Here is a 23,507-nt window from a genome sequence, read left to right as displayed (position 1 = left end):
TGTGGGTCTCTGCATGTTTCCATCAGCGGGTAGATGAAGCCTCTCAGGGGACAGTAATGCTAGTTTCTTACCTGCAAGCACAGCAGACCATCATTAATAGTGTTGTGGATGGGCTCTCTCACATGGGATGGGTCTCAAGTTGGGGCACTCATTGGTCGTCTGTTCCCTCAGTCTCTGCTCCATCTTTAGCCCTGCATAGCTTGTAGGCAGGACTAATTTTGGGTTGACGGTTTTATAGGTGGATTGATGTCCTCCACCCTCCTCGGAAATTCTGCCTGGCTGTAGAAGGTGGTCAATTCAGTCTCTATATATCCCTCTAGTGGGGGTCTCACCTAGGGTAACCCCAAAGACTCTCTTTACCTTCCCCTGTCTTGGGCTTCCAGCTAGTCACTAAAGACCCCCCCCACTGATTTCTATTCTCACTCCCAGCCCTCTAACACCACCCCTCCCCATACTTGACTGCCATCCCTCTTCAATGAATATTTAGATTTCCCTACTGAGTGAGATTAGTGCAGCCTCCTTTCAGACCTCCTTATTACCCAGTTACATTTGATCTGTAGATTGTAGCATGGTTATCCAGTATTTTATAGCCAAGTAGGAACATACCATATGTGTCTTTCTGGCTCCCATTTACCTCACTCAGGATGATGTTCCCAAGTTCCAACCATTTGCCTGAAGAATACATGATGCCCTTGTTTTTAATAGCTGAATAGCATTCCACTGTGTAGATGTCCCTGAGTGCATAGATACAAGCAAATGGTGGTTATTCACAGAAAGCAAGGGAACCCAGTGCAGCTAGTTCATTTGTACATATAAAATCATAATGTCAAACTTCTTTTGATTTCTTAATAGAAATTAAGTCTCTTTTCCCTATTTACTAGGTTATTCTTGGTTTTATTTAGTGTATTTATCTGATGATAATGGAACATTCAAATAATTGCTAAATGTATCTTAAGCTTTAAGGCACATGTATAGATGAACTAGGATTGTGCTCTGAGCATTTGAATTTGACTATTGACCTATGTGCACTACATATTGTATTTCACTCAATTTTGATAGAAAAAATAAATATTTTAGGTATGATATTAGTCTTCAGGTTTTACACAAAAGAACAAAATGGAGTTCTCCATCTTTTCTTATTGATATAAATGTAGATGGGTACTAGGAAGTCTTGATTTCCATCTGTGCAATTACTGCAGAAATAAAGGAAATGGGTGAGCATACAGATAAGAAGATCAGCCTTGAACAGAGAGCTGTTAAGCTAGCTGGCAACAAGGGTATACTGAAGACAATTCACATTCAACTATGCCCAGGTATGAAGGAATTCAACTGTTTAACAAATCATTTAATTCCAACTTAAAATGGCAGAGGAAATCCTGATGACCATGAATTAATCCTCTTGATTGTTCTAAAATCTGTAAATTAAAACAAATAGTTTTAGAGAAAATGTTTAACATTTTCACTAACATTCATGTTATGAAAATTCATATAATGAAAATACTTTTTTAAAGAAAAAAATTCAGGTAAAAACCTATTTAGAAATTTTGTTTAATGATGGAGAAATTCTACTTTATTTCACAGTTATACAATATGTATTTTCAAAGCTATTTGAAAAACAACTGTGTTTGAAGTTTGGGGGGTGTAGAGCCATGGCTCAATGATTGAAAAAAGAGGACTTACTGTGCTTAGAGACAGGACTAGAGCTCCATTCTTAGTACCTGCAAGGCAGCTCACAATGGGTCAGACTCCATTTCCAGAGCATGCAGTGCAGCCTTCTGGCCTCTGTGGCCTCCCTGGTGCCTATGTCATATAAACATACCTTCATGAGAACATGCATATAATGTTTTAGTGAAAAAGGAAAAGGTCGTCAGAGTGTCTGAGGAAGTGCTCTATAAGGTAAACTATTCTTTTAAAAATTGGCCACTTAGTGCTAGAGTTAAGAGAAAGGTTTATATCCTGCCCCGTTCCACTTTTAAATATAAAATTAAAATGGATGGAAAATTGTTATATCTTAACTGTTTGGTGCCTATTTGACCCTAATGTTATCCCACTACCCCCTGTATTGATACACAACTTCCAGTTTATGAGGATTGATATGAACTTAATTTCTTAAGATGTGCTTTAAGTGTGTTCATTTGTCTTTTCTTTACCTGTCTGACAAGCTGATCAGTATATTCGTTAATTTATATAGTTATACTCATGTGCTAATGGTGTGTCTTGATAATTTTTCTGAAATAAGGTCTCACTATGTACCTCAGATTGACATTGAACTAACTCTGTAGCACAGATTGTCCTCAAACAATAACTCCCTCCCACCTTGGTCCCCTAAGTGCTGTGTTCATATTGCCTGCTCTACCATATCTGCCCTATGGTAAGCCACATCTGCGTCATTAACGTTTTTCCTATGGAATTATGTAACTGATGCGCTTGCTCTTTGTCCTGTCTGCCTTTAATGGCTACGACATCTCCTCCTCTTCTCTGAGTTAGGCAAAGCATCACTCCTTGCTATTAGAGGGTGCTTTTGATCTTCCCATGAAAGCCATGTACTGAGAGTGTGTGTGACTGCAGTGTGACTCCTACCGTTTGCGTCGTTCATTGATCACTTATTTCCATTTTCAGTATTTACTTCTTTGCCATTATCAGATATCGCATTTTACTACGAGCAGATAAACCTCTCACTTCTGCTCTACGTTTAACTTTGAGTGGATGCAAATCACCCTTACCTGTCAGGTTCCTTACATTTCCTGATTCATCATTTGCTTTCATGCCCACTAGCTTTTGCTTGGTTCTTAGCAGACTCAGACAAACTGCTCAGATGAAGTGAACTGTATTAAGAACAATGCATTTAATAGAAAAAAAAGAGCACCACAAAGAAATTGTAACCTTCCATATGGAAATTATGGACTGGCTTTGAAAAAATAATGAATATTTTACTTACATATTTATTATGTGTATGGGTGTTTTGTTAACATGTATGTCTGTGCACTATGCATGCCTAGTGCCCCCAGACACACACACACACACACACACACACACACACACACACACACACACACACACATCAGATATCCTGGAACTTGAATTACATTTAGTTGTTAGTTTCCCTGTGGGTTCTGGAAATCAAATCCCTTTCCTCTGAATGAACAACCAGGGTATCTCTGAGCCATCTCTGGCCCCCTTTTATTTTCTTTATTTCTTTTTTTTAAAGATTTATTTATTATTTATTTTATTCATTCATTCATTCATTCATTCATTCATTCATTTATTATAAGTACACTGTAGCTGTCTTCACACACACCAGAAAAGAGCTTCAAATCCCATTGCAGATGGTTGTGAGCCACCATGTGGTTGCTGGGAATTGAACTCGGGACCTATGGAAGAGCAGTCAGTGTTCTTAACTGCTGAGCCATCTCTCCAGTCTTCTTTATTTCTTCATAATACAATATTATGTTAAAGCTGCTGTTTTTACTTCCTAACTTTTGTATAACATTGACAGCAATAATTATCATCACTAATAGTGTTCACTGTTTACTGTGAAATAGACAATTGTCTGGGGAATTCAGATACACTATATATTTCAATCTTAAATGTGAAATATTTAATATGTTATTAGGCGCTGCCATACTCACTGTTTTGCACACCTTATATGTTGTAAACTGGGAATTCAAACACAAGCATCAGACCTAGACCTGAAAAATTTTGAGCATTGTGCTATATGGACTTTTCACTTTTTTCCAGTTATTTATTCAGTTGTGTGAATTTATGTGTGGCCATGCATGTGGAGGAAGTCAGAGGATAACCCAAAAGGGTATTTTTCCATTCCATGAATTAAACTCAACTCAGCAAGCCCAGAAGCAAGCCCCTTTACTCACTAGACACCTTGTGGCCCTGGGAATGTACTTTTAAAAGATATATCAAGATAGTGTGTTTATGGGCCCACTTTGAAGATGCATGCATACCGAATACATTCCTATGGTAGAAGGAACTGTGCACACTACTGGATGAGAGAAGTAAACATCAATATCACACAACTGCAAGACCTAAAGCCTACACTAGTGACGTTCCTGCAAGATATCGTGGTACAAGAGTCATGAAGATCTTATGGGAGTAAAAAAAAATCACATTTTTAATTGTACTACAGGTTCACACCATGAAATGTAACCAATACCTTACATTGCTAAAATTGCTAAGAACCTGAAACCAAATAAGTAATGGGCCAAGGGGCAAAACCTGCTCAAGCAGTGGTTCTCAACCTTGGGTACCAACCCCTTTTACAGGGGTCGCATATCCTGTATATCAGATAGTTACATTACAATTCATAAAAGTAGCAAACTTACAGTTATGAAGTAGCAACAAAAATCATGTAATGGTTTGGGGGTCACCACAACATGAGGTACTGTAATCGGAAGGTTTAGAAGCACTGTCCTAGAGGCACGTAGCAGTAGAATGAGTACACAGGACGTGCACATATCCTTAGATCAGTGTCTCACTCTGTGTCTTCAGACTGCACATGATAATTAACTCACAACCCAACACTGTGCAGAGCGAGAGGGTTTGGAGCACTTGACCCTCAATGGGACGTCTTTATCAAACTCCTTGTCATCAGGGTTCAGAGATCTCTGTGGGAGATGAAGTAGACTCTAAGGCTAGCGGTGGTGTGACTTCGAAGAAACAGCATCTTCCAGACAAAATAGGCCTGTGCCCATATGAATTCACAGACACCATGACAGAATACACAAGACCTGCACAAGTTCAAACCAGACACAATCCCAGCATGGGAAGGAGAAGCGAGCATGGCACCCCTAAAGAAGAAGCTATTTACAGTTGGCGCCTGCTAAGAGAGGGAAACTCCGTTTTCTCCAGTGCAGTGACACTGGGTGTATCAAACATACTCCACTTGGCCCCGTGATCAGGAGTGTTTGACCAAATGAAAATGGATTCCAGGGTTTTAATTTTTGCTTAAAGTGGGGTTTTGATTAATTTTGTGGTTCTGTTTACTTTTATGACATTTTTGTTTGTTGTTTGTTTGTGTTTGTTTGTCTTGATTTCAGAGGGTTTTTTGTTTGAGAGAGTAGAGAAGACAAAATACAAAATTTGATGGGTAGGAATATAGGAAGGATCTAGCAGAAGTTTGGGAAATGAAAGAATATTATCAAAATATGAGTATGAAAAAATTTAAAGATATCATTGTAGAAAACAAAATAATGCATGATTTTTTTTCCTTGCTATAGCAAAACTTTTATTTTAATCTTAAGGAGAGGCCCTGCGCGCCCGCATGGCGCGGCTTATAAACACCCTAGCGCGGCGCATCCACACCTGATTGGTCGCTTACCCATGATCTCATTAGGCACGCCCCGGAGTGGGCAAAGACCTGGTACGAAGGCACTCTTGCACATGCGCACACAGTTAACTTCCTGAAAGGAAGTCGGCTGGCGCAGCGGAGGCCAGTGCCATCTTGTCTAGCTCGGCCTTCCACGTGGGGTGCAGTGGAAGCCAGCGCCATCTAGTGGTGGCGAATGTTATTGCGGCCCTCTACATCTCCCCCTTATAACTTACATTATTTTATAACAGTCATGATCACCCTTTCGCGTGCAATGAGGAAACCTCAGCGATGTGGAAGGGCTGATCAAAGGACCATTGAGTCTCTCTCATCCCAGTGCAATGGATCCACAGATCCATGGGGTGCAAGAGCAGAGAACTCAGATACCGAGAGAGAGTCTCTCTCATCCCAGTGCAATGGATCCACAGATCCATGGGGTGCAAGAGCAGAGAACTCCGATACCGACTAATTTTTGAAGATAGATAACCAAATTCCAGGGGAGGCCCCTTGTACAATGGCCACAAGTGCTTCAGTGATAACGGCCTTGTCACGTTTCTGTTGAGATCTGAGTTTGCAAACCAACCATAGCATGAACACTAATCCACAGCATAGGGCTGCACCAAACAGAGCCACTCCCGATAAGTAGTGGGCACCTCATTTGGTCCTCCTCAGCTGTTACCACCAAGGGCCGTAGTCAAGCCGCTCCTATAATAAAATTTAGAGTTCCCAATTGTTAGCAACTACTCCAGAAAGTTCACCCACTGTGCTTGTCTAACAATAGATTGGGGGAGGATAACTCCAGACACTGCAGACACAATGTCTGCAGCAGTAATGGCTGCTACAATAGCAGCGAAAGTGTCAAGGTCTTTTCCAGGACAGTTCAGGATCAGTCATTTTTCTCTGGAACAACCAGCAGACAATGGAACCATGTCTGAGATCTGTACAACCAGGGCAGAGTTCCCCAGTCCACAGCAGCTTTACGCAGGTGGCATTAATGAGGGGGGCAGGGGTAACAGCTGGAGTCCAGTCTTCTCCAGAAAGCAGCAGTGCACAGAGGGTCTGAGCGTAGGCCACAGTGGGACAGGAACACGCAGTGGTAACACTGACTGCAGCAACGCCAAAATCTCTGTGATAACAAAAGGTGAGGGGGAATCTTCCATCTTCCTCTCAGGGCAGAGGAATGACTCCAGAGAACCGAATCACGAGAGCTGAATCTTCATGTAACCAGGATCAGCAAGTCTCAGCAACCACCTCTGGCAGCTGGCATACTCTTGTAGCATCCTGTAGAAAAAACACAAACATTCCCTCTTCCCCATATAAAATATCTGGACAGGATCATGTCAATATGTGGATCTTTCTATTTCACCTAGGCAGAAGTATGCCTAGTTGTAGGGTGCCATAAACTTTGGCATCCAAATTTTAAAATTGGAAATAAAAGGAGTATTATTAAATAATTGTATAGCATACATAGCATACAGGGATATAACTCCCCCTTTTTATTTATTAAGATATAAACTGTCTAGTATCATTGTCCTCCCTCATTAAGGGGTCCAGGCAATCTAGTTTGAGTTCCCAAATGGCCTACAAAGGAACAGTGCTTAGTGCTCTTAACCACTAAGCCATCTCTCCAGCACCTCACAAGTTTTAAGCATTAATTAGAAATGCCAAATCCTGTAAACAAGGTCCAGATTTAGCCTTATTTAGAAATCCCTGAGTTGGCAGGGTCAGGCTGGGCGTTGAAAGTAAGCAAATGGAGTCTTCCTCTTTTCGTGAGGGTGTGTTATCAACTCCATTACCATTTTCAAACAGCTGGGTCTATGGTTTTGTTTAGTTGTCTGAGCCAGAGCACTGAAAGGACAGTGAGTTGTCAGACATTCACACTGAAATCATCACTCACTGATTTCATGTAGAAAACTTGTCTCCAATAAGGCATTAACTAATTGTAAAATTTAAGGGTTAGTAGTATCTAAAAAAAAGAGGAAAACTTTTAATCAATTGTGAAACCACAAGCCACACATTGGCTATCAGTATATGAATTGAAAGCTTGATTTTTTAACATTTTAAAAACAGTGGCTACAGCACATAATTTAATAATCTGTGTTGAAGCAGGGGAAGCTCAAGAGAATAAACAAGTGATCCAATCATACATGTAGCCTTTTCACTAGATGAACCACCTATAGATACAGTAAGTGCATTTCCTATGGGTTGCATGCACAAATATACAGGAAGTACAAAAGCATGCAAAGAGTAAAATTATCAATTTTGCTTGAAAAATTTGTATATGTAATAGGCCAAATATCAGTATTTTGTAATAACCAATTTGATTGCTGTTTGGAATAAGGTTATGTTTCACCAGGTTTCTTTTTAAAATACTTCCATTACTCTAGCCTACAATTCTGTATTAACACAACCGAAGCTTTATCTCCAATGAGGATAACAAAGGCTTAAGTCCTCTGGTAAGGTGAGGTATTTTGGCAATTAACATATCCTTAGAAGCTTAAAATTAGTTTCAAATATTCTTTTCTGGAGTAGTGTAACAGCTACTCCCCAAATATTAAAGCTCATTTTGAGAGCAAAGATTTGTAGTAAAAATTTGCATATACAATGAAAGATTCAAAGTTCTAACTTCTTACATTGAAGAAGCAACAAAATTACATAATATAAGGCTATTAGCCATTCTTTTGTAAAATTTTTAATGATATCACTTCATGGGCACTCTAAAATTATAAGCAAGCTCATGAAATGAAAACTCACAATTGCTATGACATAAACAAATTGCATAAAATCAATCCTCTAAATTTGTCTTGAAATGGCAGTTGGAGTAAGGAAACTGGCTGTAATGCTCTCACAAGTTCTAAAATCTCATCAATCCTTTGTAAATCCTATAACAATCTCTACCTGTTTGATTTTTACTCAATTATAAATAAGTTTGAGTTAGTCAATGTAACACTGGCAATCCTTAATCAAATTCTTAAGTTCTCCTTGTAACACCAGAGCACAACCACAAGGTCACCTGAGTTCTGAGTAATGACTAGGCAGCTGTCCTTGGGGCAGTGGAATTAGCATTAAAATACAGATAACTTCAGGGCAAACCACAACTTTGGAAAGCAAAACTCAACCTCCAACAAACAATCTAGTCTCCAAAATCTAGTCTCCAAGACACCGAGTCTATCCTTTATGCTACAAAGTTTGACTGCCAATTCCTACATATCAACGCACGATGGTGCGGTCTCCAATACCTCAACAAAGAGACATTGTCCTAAATTCTTTTAGAAGCCTGGTTTCTAGGATAAGAGTTCCATAAAAATATTATCTCAATTTAGACCTCTTTCCCTAGGTTGGCTCATGTCACATGTTGTCTAGAATGACTTTATCCAAATTATCAGCTTTATGTCAACTTTCTGTTACCAATATTATACCTTTTTAACCATATCCAATAACTTAAAAGCCAATAGTCCATAACCAAGGCATGTAGAGCATATTTATACATTTAAAACCAATCAGAAACGAAATTGAAGTGGCCACACATATCTTTAATATCTAGACCAAACACCATTTTTACCTTTTTAGCTATGATTTTAAGAGAAGCACCTTGTCACCTGTTGAGTCTAATAATAAGTCAGGGATTTCTCTAAGAGAAACAGCTCTCAGCTCTTGTACCAAAGAAGCTGAGAAGCTGCTGGCGCCTTTAAGATCAGCTCGTGCAGACGCTTAGCCTCTGGGCAGCTTCTCCAGCTAACCTAGACTGCTGGCTGCAGGTGCAGGGCTCTAAAGGCCTGATTGAAACTTTTTTATTCATTTGTTCCTTTTTTGAAGCGAGTTAAAACCAAGTCAGGGTGTGAATGACCAGCAGATAAAGTTTTTACCATTTTTTCTTTTGAACATGAAACATAAAACATTTAAACAACGAGAAACAAAAACCACAGACATAAACTGACAGTCATGGGGACATCCTGGTGCACCAAGGACAGACAATAGACAAAGAGGGAAAAAACCAGATGGTGTTCACGGTGACTATCCACTCGAGTGGAGTCGATATGGACGATGGATTGTCTCAATTCCTGGACTAGTCCATCAACGTGTTGAAACCAAATTCCTGTAAGATACTGAGATATATTATGGGATATCTGAGCAGCACGACTGACATTCACAAATGGTATGGAAGTGAAACACAGTCCTGAGTATTTCCACTCACAACCCAATTACATTAACTCCATCAAGCTGTGCATGGGCATTGAGATGTCCTTTTGTTTGATTCTCCTGAATAAATTTTCAGGCGGTCTGCCTCTATCAAGCCTAATCAGTATGACTCTGCAAAGCTTATAGAGCCTGATCACACCTTTTACCAGCACAAAGACAAAATTTTTCTCCCAAAATACTGTGTTCCTTTTATCTCCTTTTCTTTTCGTTTTTTCTTTAGAGGCCTTTTCTCCCTCCGACATACTTTCTTGATGTTCTGTAAGGACCCTCTGACCTGTCCTAACGGCTGTAACGGCTTCCCACACAAAGAAAAAAATAAACAAAATTACCAGCCTTGCCCACAAAGGATCCATAACTTTTGGTTTCTTCACAGTGGCTCTCCACCTAGGCCCATATCTTTCTTCTTCATAGCGAGCTGCCTCATCTTCTAAATCCTCTTCCTCAGAGGAGCCAAGCTCGTCTGTTTCTGAACTATCAAGCCCCAAAGCCTCTAACTCCTTTACTGGATAAAGGCTTTTTTTCGGGGTTTTCTCCTCCTTTCCCTGTTTATTTAATTTAATCTTAGCAGGGAGGCCCCCTTTTTTATCCAGGGTCCCCTTTTTATTCGGGGCCCCCGTTTTTGCAGGGGTCCCTCCCTCAGTAGCCGAGGTGGCCACTGTCCCTGGGGCGTCCTTTCCCCGCTCTATCACCTCTGACGGTGGTAAGAGGGGCCTGGTGCTTGAGATCGATCAGTATCATTTTTTCGTTGCAACCTTTCACTATGCTCCGTTTCTGACATGCTTTCCTGAATTTCGTCCAGGGCCTCTTGGCCTGCCGCTATTATAGGACGAAAAATGTCTTTACCTAATCAATCCTTAACCATCTGCCAAATTCCTAACGTTCCCGGCCTCAGACTACCATGTAATAGAGGCCTCAACAGCACTCTCAGCAGAAGGAGAAAGATACGATAGGTCAAGACCAAACAATTCGGAAATCATCATGTCTCTCGGAGCTTACCTCAATTCCTATAGCTTCTGGACCCTTTCCGTGAACGGAGGCCCCCCTTGGCTCCGGCGATGGTGTGGCTTTTTTCTCGGGTTTCAGCACCAAATATCCCCACGCGACCTCTCGCTGGCAAGAAAACACGCGGGGACATAAGAGTCCTTGCTATGGCAAAACTTTTATTCAATCTTAAGGAGAGGCCATAATGCATGATGTTAATGCAGCTAAAATTTATGCAAGTAATCCAGGCCAGACCATACATTGACTCCTTTGTATCTTTAAAGCTATCTTATTTGTCATGTTGTCTAGTGTTAACATTAATTTCTTGTTTTGCCTGTATACATTCATGTGCTCTCAGTATGTATATGTGTGTGCTGTGTATGTAGCCTGTGTTTGTGCAAGGGCATGTGACGCTTTTTCATGTCAGGAGAGAGTTTGACATTGTCTGGTTTTCTCCATCGCTCTCCTTATATACTGAAGCAGAATCTCTCCATTTAACCCAGAGTTTTTCCTCTATCCAGCTTGTTCTGGAGGTCTCTGATCCTTGCCTCTCCCTGTCCTTGGAGAGCAGCCAGTCCTCACGCCTCCCAGTTATCTGCTTAGAGGTTGGGGACCAAACCTCCACTTCTCACCCTGTTTTCTCAGCTCTAACATTAATTTCTTCTGAAATTACCAAAGTGTATTGGTTGCAAAATATCCAATTGATCTATACAGATATGTGAATTATTGTTACAAATGTGATCATTTTCTAAGTATATTAGGACATTTAAAACATTAGAAGAGTCCTATCAGTCTCCATCCTGGAGACTTATTTCCAGAAGGACAAAGTTTTCAAAACTGCCTTGGCATTTGAGCACCAAATTCTGTGTGTCATCTGATGCTGTTACCTACCTTGGACCCCAGTTCTTTGCCAAGTGATAGTTTCCTGCTGTAGGGTTGTGTTTTTTTTTTTTTTTGATTTTTTTATTTCAAATGTTATCCCCTTCCCCCCACCCAACCACTCTCCCCTTCCCACCCCCTGCCCTGATGTTCCCCTACAAAGGGGGGTCCAGCCTTGTCAGGACCAAGGGCTTCTCCTCCCACTGGTGCCCAACAAGGCCATTCTCTGCTACATATGCAGCTGGAGCCATAGGTCTGTCTATGTGTAGTCTTTGCATGTAATCCCTAGGAGCTCTGGTTGGTTGGTATTGTTGTTCTTATGAGGTAGCAAATGCCTTCAGCTCCTTCAATCCCTCTGTAGATTTAAGCTCTTCTTTTCTTTTTTCCTCTGCCTCAGGCCTTTGTCTGTAGCCAGAGAAACTACTCAACCTCTCCTTATCTTGGGGAAGTTGGGAAGTTACTAATACCTTCAGCCATCCTCAACAATGGGAGATAGAACAGAAATTTGGAATTAGCATTTCTTTCCATTATGGTATTCTTCTGATAAGTGTGTTTGAAGCACATAGCAAATTAGTTGGTGAGTCCCCCATAGTCATGAACTATTTTTACAGGGCATTTTCCTTCTCTGTCTCACACCCTATGGTTTCTCAGTGTACTGCCCTGGGATTGTCCCCCAAAGAAATAATTATTCATGTCCAGGTTCTGGTTTGGAGCATTCTAGAACAATGAAATTAGCACAGCAACTTAGAAAAAGAATCTAGTTACCATAGAGAGATTGCAGTCCTTTTGGGCGTTGCTTTTTATATTCAGAGATCCAGTGAAACTCATTCAGCCCATGTGCATGTTATAATAGAATTATTGATTTGCTTCAGGAAATGATAGATTTATGTTTACTTTATATGAACATTTCAATGTTCAAATCTATATTTTTAAATGAAATTGTTTGAAAAACACCTGTTATTGTACAATTATCACCTCTAAATATGCACAGTGCACTTTATAAAATCCATGCTGTGTTGGGTGTACTGCTACTATGGCAGCTTTATGAGGTTATCAGACTACAGGAGGGGTGAATAATAAAATTGTTGATTTGATTCCCATGGTTATAAATTTCATTTAATGGATTTTGATATTTGATTTTTGTTTCAAGGTTTAAAAAAAATCATGTTCAGCAAAAGCTTATGGTAATTTCTATTAGATCAGTACAGCCACAGCCTTCTTCTCCTATTTCATGAGGACACTAACTTCCTAACACTTCTCTCTAATGTGCCTCATGTTTGGGGAGGAAGAAACTTACTTTTAGAATACAAAAGAGAGAGAGAGAGAGAGAGAGAGAGAGAGAGAGAGAGAGAGAGAGAGAGAGTTAACAGGTTCAAATACTGTGCATTTTATCATCCACTAAATCTAAATTTATGAATATTCGGTATAAAATGACCTTTAATGATTAAAATAGACTGTCTGGTGATATGCCTTTATTTGGGAACTCAGAAACATGAAGATTAGAGACAGCAAAATATTATAGATTTGAATTGTCTCTGAAATGTCTTCTACAGCGTCATGCAAATAGCTGTGGCTTCTTTTTCTGGTCAGACCTCTTGGATGCTTGTGTGGATGTCTGCCTCCTAAAGTGCTTTTGTTAACACCATAATTTTAAATTAAGTTTTCCAGAAAGCTGCTTCTGCTGTACATTGTGGCATCTAAGATTAGGTCAGTCGCCATAAATCTCCTTTATGTACTTAATGCAAAGGAGATACAGCTGCCTTGGGAATCCTGGAGCCGGATCCCTTGCTTTGCCCCTCTTACAGGATATTGACATCTAAAACAAAATGCTCCCGTTTTGCTTTGCATCTCTCTTCGTTTAAAACTTTAAATAAAGAATGTTTATGTAGGGTTCTTTTTCATTCATAAAAATGGAAATCACCCTTAGTGTCTGCATGAGTAGGCTTGTATTCTTGTTCACGAATTCGCATGATAGATTGGCCCATAAAATCTTTACGTTAGGCTTGTGCAGCTGAGTTCATGACTGAATACAGAATGATAAAGAAGTCTTAGCATTTTGTAGAAAGCAAAGAAATCATGCCTTCTAGATGGCCCTTAAGCTAGCTTTTAACTGCCTGGAAATCAGCTAGAAATGTATAATCAAACTTGCCATTAAAGGCACAGTGTGTAGCATAAATCTTTGGGACATAATCTGCAAATTAATGCAAAGGGGTTCTTTCACATTCATTTGGTTTTCATTATATTTGCATGGAAGTGTGCCAATCCAAACACATTTTTTTTACCTTTCTATCCATCAGAAGTTAAAATAGAAATGATGGATTATGTCACTGGCCAGTCCAACAGCCTGTTTCTTTCAACGCATTACTGTGTATTTACTGTTTTAGGTATATTGTTTTCAATTTCTGGCAGAATAGTCAGTTTTTGATCCTTGGTAGAAAATGTCAGTGCTCACATTTCCTGTGGGGTTTTGGCCTTTTTGTGAAAAGGTAGGGGGAGCTAAATGAATTATGATGCTGTCATCTGAAGAAACCACAATATATTTCTTTGCCAAATTTTAGCAAGAACAGAGCTGATCATCTGCTCGTACAAGCCTTTCACTGAACCCTACCAGCAGTTCACACAGGCTGCTGCCTGTTCTCTTTCATGCTGTTGAGAATGTAGCATGCACATGTCCTTTTAACCTTCCCTTTGCAAGGTTAATGGATTTAATAACCCCCAAGGAAGATGTGTTTTGCCACAGGGAGTTAGGAGTCTAAATTTATGAATTTAGAAGTCCATAACTGAGCTTAAATAAAACTAACACCAGGTTGCTTCATAATGTAAACAGGGCAGGGTGAATGCACTTGTCTTTCACTAACTTCTGGAGAATGGGCACTGTTCTCATCATTTTTCACTCTGCATTTTTATGCTCTGTACATATTTACTGCAGCATTCGTACATCTCAGAGAACAACATCTTCTGCGTGATTGTGTAAGCACTGTACCGATGGTGGGTCCTTGTCTATGGTACTTAGCTCTTCCTCCGTAGGCATCAGTTTACATTAACTTACCGTCTTTACTAACCCATGAGGAAGTGGCTTTTATTCAGTTAGTTACATCATTTTTCAACCAATTCATAGCATATTATAGGAATAACAATTTTAATACCTAAGGATGATTTATATTGACTTCTTATGCTTTCTTACTCTAACTTAGGTCTTAACAGTGGACTGCAAACTCTCTTTCTTGAATAATATGTTTAAGTGTTTGGCTCATTTTTGGTCTTGGTTTTTCTTTTTATTATTATTATTAACTTGAGTATTTCTTATATACATTTCGAGTGTTATTCCCTTTCCCGGTTTCCGGGCAGACATCCCCCTCCGCCCTCCCCTTCCTTATGGGTGTTCCCCTCCCAACCCTCCCCCCATTGCCGCCCTCCCCCCATAGACTAGTTCACTGGGGGTTCAGTCTTAGCAGGACCCAGGGCTTCCACTTCCACTGGTGCTCTTACTAGGATATTCATTGCTACCTATGGGGTCAGAGTCCAGGGTCAGTCCATGTATAGTCTTTAGGTAGTGGCTTAGTCCCTGGAAGCTCTGGTTGCTTGGCATTGTTGTACTTTTGGGGTCTCGAGCCCCTTCAAGCTCTTCCAGTTCTTTCTCTGATTCCTTCAACAGGGGACCTATTCTCAGTTCAGTGGTTTGCTGCTGGCATTCGCCTCTATATTTGCTGTATTCTGGCTGTGTCTCTCAGGAGCGATCTACATCCGGCTCCTGTCGGTCTGCACTTCTTTGCTTCATCCATCTTGTCTAATTGGGTGGCTGTATATGTATGGGCCACATGTGGGGCAGGCTCTGAATGGGTGTTCCTTCAGTCTCTGTTTTAATCTTTGCCTCTCTCTTCCCTGCCAAGGGTATTCTTGTTCCCCTTTTAAAGAAGGAGTGAAGCATTCACATTTTGATCATCCGTCTTGAGTTTCATTTGTTCTAGGCATCTAGGGTAATTCAAGCATTTGGGCTAATAGCCACTTATCAATGAGTGCATACCATGTATGTCTTTCTGTGATTGGGTTAGCTCACTCAGAATGATGTTTTCCAGTTCCAACCATTTGCCTACGAATTTCATAAAGTCGTTGTTTTTGATAGCTGAGTAATATTCCATTGTGTAGATGTACCACATTTTCTGTATCCATTCCTCTGTTGAAGGGCATCTGGGTTCTTTCCATTTTCTGGCTATTATAAATAAGGCTGCGATGAACATAGTGGAGCACGTGTCTCTTTTATATGTTGAGGCATCTTTTGGGTATATGCCCAAGAGAGGTATAGCTGGATCCTCAGGCAGTTCAATGTCCAATTTTCTGAGGAACCTCCAGACTGATTTCCAGAATGGTTTTACCAGTCTGCAATCCCACCAACAATGGAGGAGTGTTCCTCTTTCTCCACATCCTCGCCAGCATCTGCTGTCACCTGAGTTTTTGATCTTAGCCAATCGCACTGGTGTGAGGTGAAATCTCAGGGTTGTTTTGATTTGCATTTCCCTTATGACTAAAGATGTTGAACATTTCTTTAGGTGTTTCTCAGCCATTCGGCATTCCTCAGCTGTGAATTCTTTGTTTAGCTCTGAACCCCATTTTTTAATAGGGTTATTTGTTTCCCTGCGGTCTAACTTCTTGAGTTCTTTGTATATTTTGGATATAAGGCCTCTATCTGTTGTAGGATTGGTAAAGATCTTTTCCCAATCTGTTGGTTGCCGTTTTGTCCTAACCACAGTGTCCTTTGCCTTACAGAAGCTTTGCAGTTTTATGAGATCCCATTTGTCGATTCTTGATCTTAGAGCATAAGCCATTGGTGTTTTGTTCAGGAAATTTTTTCCAGTGCCCATGTGTTCCAGATGCTTCCCTAGTTTTTCTTCTATTAGTTTGAGTGTGTCTGGTTTGATGTGGAGGTCCTTGATCCACTTGGACTTAAGCTTTGTACAGGGTGATAAGCATTGATCGATCTGCATTCTTCTACATGTTGACCTCCAGTTGAACCAGCACCATTTGCTGAAAATGCTATCTTTTTTCCATTGGATGGTTTTGGCTCCTTTGTCAAAAATCAAGTGACCATAGGTGTGTGGGTTCATTTCTGGGTCTTCAATTCTATTCCATTGGTCTATCTGTCTGTCTCTGTACCAATACCATGCAGTTTTTATCACTATTGCTCTGTAATACTGCTTGAGTTCAGGGATAGTGATTCCCCCGAAGTCCTTTTATTGTTGAGGATAGCTTTAGCTATCCTGGGTTTTTTGTTATTCCTGATGAATTTGCAAATTGTTCTGTCTAACTCTTTGAAGAATTGGATTGGTATTTTGATGGGGATTGCATTGAATCTGTAGATTGCTTTTGGTAAATGGCCATTTTTACTATATTAATCCTGCCAATCCATGAGCATGGGAGATCTTTCCATCTTCTGAGGTCTTCTTCAATTTCTTTCCTCAGTGTCTTGAAGTTCTTATTGTACAGATCTTTTACTTGCTTGGTTAAAGTCACACCGAGGTACTTTATATTATTTGGGTCTATTATGAAGGGTGTCGTTTCCCTAATTTCTTTCTCGGCTTGTTTCTCTTTTGTATAGAGGAAGGCAACTGATTTATTTGAGTTAATTTTATACCCAGCCACTTTGCTGAAGTTGTTTATCAGCTTTAGTAGTTCTCTGGTGGAACTTTTGGGATCACTTAAATATACTATCATGTCATCTGCAAATAGTGATATTTTGACCTCTTCTTTTCCGATCTGTATCCCTTTGATCTCCTTTTGTTGTCTGATTGCTCTGGCTAGAACTTCAAGAACTATATTGAATAAGTAGGGAGAGAGTGGGCAGCCTTGTCTAGTCCCTGATTTTAGTGGGATTGCTTCAAGTTTCTCTCCATTTAGTTTAATGTTAGCAACTGGTTTGCTGTATATGGCTTTTACTATGTTTAGGTATGGGCCTTGAATTCCTATTCTTTCCAGGACTTTTATCATGAAGGGGTGTTGAATTTTGTCAAATGCTTTCTCAGCATCTAATGAAATGATCATGTGGTTCTGTTCTTTCAGTTTGTTTATATAATGGATCACGTTGATGGTTTTCCGTATATTAAACCATCCCTGCATGCCTGGGATGAAGCCTACTTGATCATGGTGGATGATTGTTTTGATGTGCTCTTGAATTCGGTTTGCCAGAATTTTATTGAGTATTTTTGCGTCGATATTCATAAGGGAAATTGGTCTGAAGTTCTCTTTCTTTGTTGTGTCTTTGTGTGGTTTAGGTATAAGAGTAATTGTGGCTTCGTAGAAGGAATTCGGTAGGGCTCCATCTGTTTCAATTTTGTGGAATAGTTTGGATAATATTGGTATGAGGTCTTCTATGAAGGTTTGATAGAATTCTGCACTAAACCCGTCTGGACCTGGGCTCTTTTTGGTTGGGAGACCTTTAATGACTGCTTCTATTTCCTTAGGAGTTATGGGGTTGTTTAACTGGTTTATCTGTTCCTGATTTAACTTCGATACCTGGTATCTGTCTAGGAAATTGTCCATTTCCTGAAGATTTTCAAATTTTGTTGAATATAGGTTTTTATAGTAAGATCTGATGATTTTTTTAATTTCCTCCGAATCTGTAGTTATGTCTCCCTTTTCATTTCTGATTTTGTTAATTTGGACGCACTCTCTGTGTCCTCTCATTAGTCTGGCTAAGGGTTTATCTATCTTGTTGATTTTCTCAAAGAACCAACTTTTGGTTCTGTTGATTCTTTCTATGGTCCTTTTTGTTTCTACTTGGTTGATTTCAGCTCTGAGTTTGATTATTTCCTGCCTTCTACTCCTCCTGGGTGTATTTGCTTCTTTGTGTTCTAGAGCTTTTAGGTGTGCTGTCAAGCTGCTGACATATGCTCTTTCCTGTTTCTTTCTGCAGGCACTCAGCGCTATGAGTTTTCCTCTTAGCACAGCTTTCATTGTGTCCCATAAGTTTGAGTATGTTGTATCTTCATTTTCATTAAATTCTAAAAAGTTTTTAATTTCTTTCTTCCTTGACCAGGTTATCATTGAGTAGAGCATTGTTCAATTTCCACGTATATGTGGGCATTCTTCCCTTATTGTTATTGAAGACCAGTTTTAGGCCGTGGTGGTCCGATAGCACGCATGGGATTATTTCTATCTTTCTGTACCTGTTGAGGCCCGTTTTTTGACCAATTATATGGTCAATTTTGGAGAAAGTACCATGAGGAGCTGAGAAGAAGGTATATCCTTTTGCTTTAGGATAGAATGTTCTATAAATATCCGTTAAGTCCATTTGGCTCATGACTTCTCTTAGTCTGTCTACATCACTGTTTAATTTCTGTTTCCATGATCTGTCCATTGATGAGAGTGGGGTGTTGAAATCTCCCACTATTATTGTGTGAGGTGCAATGTGTGTTTTGAGCTTTAGTAAGGTTTCTTTTACGTATGTAGGTGCCCTTGTATTTGGGGCATAGATATTTAGGATTGAGAGTTCATCTTGGTGGATTTTTCCTTTGATGAATATGAAGTGTCCTTCCTTATCTTTTTTGATGACTTTTAGTTGGAAATTGATTTTATTTGATATTAGAATGGCTATTCCAGCTTGCTTCTTCTGACCATTTGCTTGGAAAGTTGTTTTCCAGCCTTTCACTCTGAGGTAGTGTCTGTCTTTGTCTCTGAGGTGTGTTTCCTGTAGGCAGCAGAATGCAGGGTCCTCGTTGCGTATCCAGTTTGTTAATCTATGTCTTTTTATTGGGGAGTTGAGGCCATTGATATTGAGAGATATTAAGGAATAGTGATTATTGTTTCCCTTTATATTCATATTTGGATGTGAGGTTATGTTTGTGTGCTTTCATTCTCTTTGTTTTGTTGCCAAGACGATTAGTTTCTTGCTTCTTCTAGGGTATAGCTTGCCTCCTTATGTTGGGCTTTACCATTTATTATCCTTTGTAGTGCTGGATTTGTAGAAAGATATTGTGTAAATTTGGTTTTGTCATGGAATATCTTGGTTTCTCCATCAATGTTAATTGAGAGTTTTGCTGGATACAGTAACCTGGGCTGGCATTTGTGTTCTCTTAGGGTCTGTATGACATCAGTCCAGGATCTTCTGGCCTTCATAGTTTCTGGCGAGAAGTCTGGTGTGATTCTGATAGGTGTCCCTTTATATGTTACTTGACCTTTTTCCCTTACTGCTTTTAATATTCTTTCTTTATTTTGTGCGTTTGGTGTTTTTACAATTATGTGACGGGAGGTGTTTCTTTTCTGGTCCAATCTATTTGGAGTTCTGTAGGCTTCTTGTATGTCTATGGGTATCTCTTTTTTTAGGTTAGGGAAGTTTTCCTCTATGATTTTGTTGAATATTTACTGGTCCTTTGAGCTGGGAGTCTTCACTCTCTTCTATACCTATTATCCTTAGGTTTGATCTTCTCATTGAGTCCTGGATTTCCTGTATGTTTTGGACCAGTAGCTTTTTCCGCTTTACATTATCTTTGACAGTTGAGTCAATGATTTCTATGGAATCTTCTGCTCCTGAGATTCTCTCTTCCATCTCTTGTATTCTGTTGGTGAAGCTTGTATCTACAGCTCCTTGTCTCTTCTTTTGGTTTTCTATATCCAGGGTTGTTTCCATGTGTTGTTTCTTGATTGCTTCTATTCCCATTTTTAATTCCTTCAACTGTTTGATTGTGTTTTCCTGGAATTCTTTCAGGGATTTTTGCGATTCCTCTCTGTAGGCTTCTACTTGTTTATTAATGTTTTCCTGTGTTTCCCTAAGTGTGTTCATGTCTTTCTTGAAGTCCTCCAGCATCATGATCAAATATGATTTTGAAACTAGATCTTGCTTTTCTGGTGTGTTTGGATATTCCATGTTTGTTTTGGTGGGAGAATTGGGCTCCGATGATGGCATGTAGTCTTGGTTTCTGTTGCTTGGGTTCCTGCGCTTGCCTCTCACCATCAGATTATCTCTAGTGTTACTTTGTTCTGCTATTTCTGACAGTGGCTAGATTGTCCTATAAGCCTGTGTGTCAGGAGTGCTGTAGACCTGTTTTCCTCTCTTTCAGTCCGTTATGGGGACAGAGTGTTCTGCTTTCGGGCGTGTAGTTTTTCCTCTCTACAGGTCTTCAGCTGTTCCTGTGGGCCTGTGTCTTGAGTTCACCAGGCAGCTTTCCTGCAGCAGAAAAGTTGGTCTTACCTGTGGTCCCGAGGCTCAGGTTCGCTCGTGGGGTGCTGCCCAGGGGCTCTCTGCAGCGGCAGCAACCAGGAAGACCTGTGCCGCCCCTTCCGGGAGCTTCAGTGCACCAGGGTTCCAGATGGTCTTTGGCTTTTTCCTCTGGCGTCCGAGATGTGTGTGCAGGGAGCAGTCTCTTCTGGTTTCCCAGGCCTGTCTGCCTCTCTGAAGGTTTAGCTCTCCCTCCCACGGGATTTGGGTGCAGAGAACTGTTTATCCGGTCTGTTTCTTTCAGGTTCTGGTAGTGTCTCAGGCAGGTGTCCTGCAGCTCCTGGGCCCTCCCCCACGGGAGCCCAGAGGCCTTATACAGTTTCCTCTTGGGCCAGGGATGTGGGCAGGGGTGAGCAGTGTTGGTGGTCTCTTCCACTCTGCAGCCTCAGGAGTGCCCACCTGACCAGGCGGTTGGGTCTCTCTCTCATCGGGTCTGGGAGCAGAGAGCTGCTGCGGGCCAGGATCCGCGGGTGTTTTGGTCTTGTTTTTATGTTTGCCTCATCACTTTTCATTCTTTGGCTACCCATAGCCTAGGGTACCCCCTTTCCATGACACATGCGTAGCAATCTTTTTGCTGCCTACTCCGTGTCACAGCCTACATGCTACAACCTAGTTTTAGTGACAAAAAAAATAAAGTAGTCCTAATTTTTTTGCACTCACGTGGTCTAGAGTCTAATGAGATAAGGGCATAATTATATATATAGTTATGTATTATAATTATAATAAGTAGCTAAGATGTGGAAAAACTGAAATCCAGACTGACGGAGAGTGGACAAAGAGAAGGATGCATGCTGGACTTGATTGCAAGCATCAGGTAGTTAGGTAAAGATGCAGAAACAAGGAGGGAAATACTACCCATCAGACAATAAGTGACCAGAGCCAGTAAATGACACTGTATGCCTAAACACTAAATAATGTGATAACGCAGGTGACATGAGAGGGAAAACAAATGAAGGCAAAAAAATCAGTTATGTAAGTCAGCTGACAAGGAAGCAGTGCGCCTGTGTCATGTTGCCTCAGTGTTCTGCTACTGGGCTAAGGAAATGACTGAAGAACAGAGTGCGCCTTCAGAGAGCTTGAAATCTACTGGCAACAGTGTCTGCAATCTGTGTTTAAGGGATAAGGTAGATTATGACTAGAGGAAAAAAATAAGCTCTGGGGACAATTCAAGAAATACTTTCGGGTTGGGGATTTAGCTCAGTGGTAGAGTGCTTGCCTAGCAAGCGCAAGGTCCTGGGTTCGATCCCCAGCTCCGAAAAAAAGAAAAGAAAAAAAGAAAGAAAGAAAGAAATACTTTCACTTTATGAGTACTCCCAGCCATGTTTCCTTACAAATTATTCCATATATGTTTAAACCCAGATGTGATCGCTTCTCCTTTTGGACACTGAGGAAATTTGAGATGCATTGCTACTTTTCATGTAGGTTTGCCTGACTTCATCCAGGTACATGAAGGCCATGATGCGTCCCAGGACAATGGAGATAAAGGGAGTAAGGAAAGCAGTCTCTTTAAATGGAAAAGAATTTAACTGGACACAGCACGGCTGCGGCTTTGTTCTACAGGACTGTGAATCCTTCAGAGTTCATTTCACCAGGAAATGCGAAGATGACTAAGGAGGGCATTAGACCTACTAGATGACCACGGGTTTTAGATGACCCACTAGATGAGCCAAACTAGGGAGAGTCAGAGAGTAGGGGAGCACAGGCTCGGTCTTAAGTTACTGAAATACCCTGTTCGCTGAAGCATGAACTGAGGACCCTTGAGTTAACCGATGTGTTCCATTTCCAGTGAAAGAGCTTGAAGGGGCTTGAGACCCCATATGAACAACAATACCAACCATCCAGAGCTTCCAGGGACTAAGCCACTACCCAAAGACTATACATGGACTGACCCTGGACTCTGACCTCATAGGTAGCAATGAATATCCTAGTAAGAGCACCAGTGGAAGGGGAAGCCCTGGGTCCTGCCAAGACTGAACCCCCAGTGAACGTGATTGTTTTGGGGAGGGCGGTAATGGGGGGAGGATGGGGAGGGGAACACCCATACAGAAGGGGAGAGGGAGGGGTTAGGGGGATGTTTGCCTGGAAACAGGGAAAGGGATAACAATTGAAATGTAAATAAGAAACACCCAATTTAATAAAGGTGGAGAAAAAAAACCAAAACAAACAAAAAATAAAAGGAAAAAGAAAAAGAAATTCAAGGCCTGATAACGTTAGAGACCAACTCTCAGAGTGAATGTGATGAGCACATAGAGGAGAACCCATTCTGTGACTCTCAACCTTGTTTGCAGAAACTTCTCTGCCCATCTCAGCCTGTGCTTCTGAAGAACAAGATTATGTTCTTTCAGAATGTCAATTACAGGAAGCTTTTACCTCCTGGGCTTTAACTCCAGAGCTGAGGACAGGTTCTAGAATGTAAATACCAAGGCTTTCCTGCTGAGACAGACAGAACAAAGGCTTGAATGAATTTTTAAGGTAGTAAGACAACAGGCCCATTCATATGAAGTTTTCAGACCTATTTTAGTACCTTTGCTGTAGTTTTAATACTTGTAATATTCTCTCAGCAGCTTGGCTCTCTTCTTGCCCCTCCCTGGGGTACCTTTCCTATCTGAGGAGTTCTCTCCTGGCCACAGTTGCTATGAAATCCCCACAGAGCCTCAGTTCTTCCTGTCCTTCCGTGCAGTATTTCTTTAGCTTCCATGGCTATTGAACATGGGGCATATTTTACTGTTTTCAGTTGGTTCATTTTCTTTACCCCTTAACCAAAATGTAGATATTGTGGGGGGCGGGGCAGGGAGGGGGTAGAGATAGCGTGGAAGAGTCTTGCCATACTGAAGGGACTCACTGAAGTATTGAGAAAAAAAAGCAACCCACAAATACATTTGTAGCATAATTAATCAGTGTTAATGAAAATTAAAAATG

The 23,507-nt window shown here is 40.6% G+C and overlaps 1 pseudogene across 1 annotated transcript; it reads right to left on the bottom strand.

Annotated features, from left to right (window-relative positions):
* Positions 1–9,027: 9,027 nt before the first annotated feature.
* Positions 9,028–10,382, bottom strand: LOC147995636 (uncharacterized; annotated as a pseudogene). The gene has a single exon (XR_015683717.1). The product of XR_015683717.1 is annotated as an uncharacterized LOC147995636 (transcript).
* Positions 10,383–23,507: the final 13,125 nt, after the last annotated feature.

This window comes from Rattus norvegicus, chromosome 3 (assembly GCF_021556685.1).
Source record: "Rattus norvegicus strain SHRSP/BbbUtx chromosome 3, alternate assembly SHRSP_T2T, whole genome shotgun sequence".
In the NCBI taxonomy this organism is placed as follows: domain Eukaryota; kingdom Metazoa; phylum Chordata; class Mammalia; order Rodentia; family Muridae; genus Rattus; species Rattus norvegicus.
This window is presented reverse-complemented; position numbering and strand designations above follow the sequence as displayed.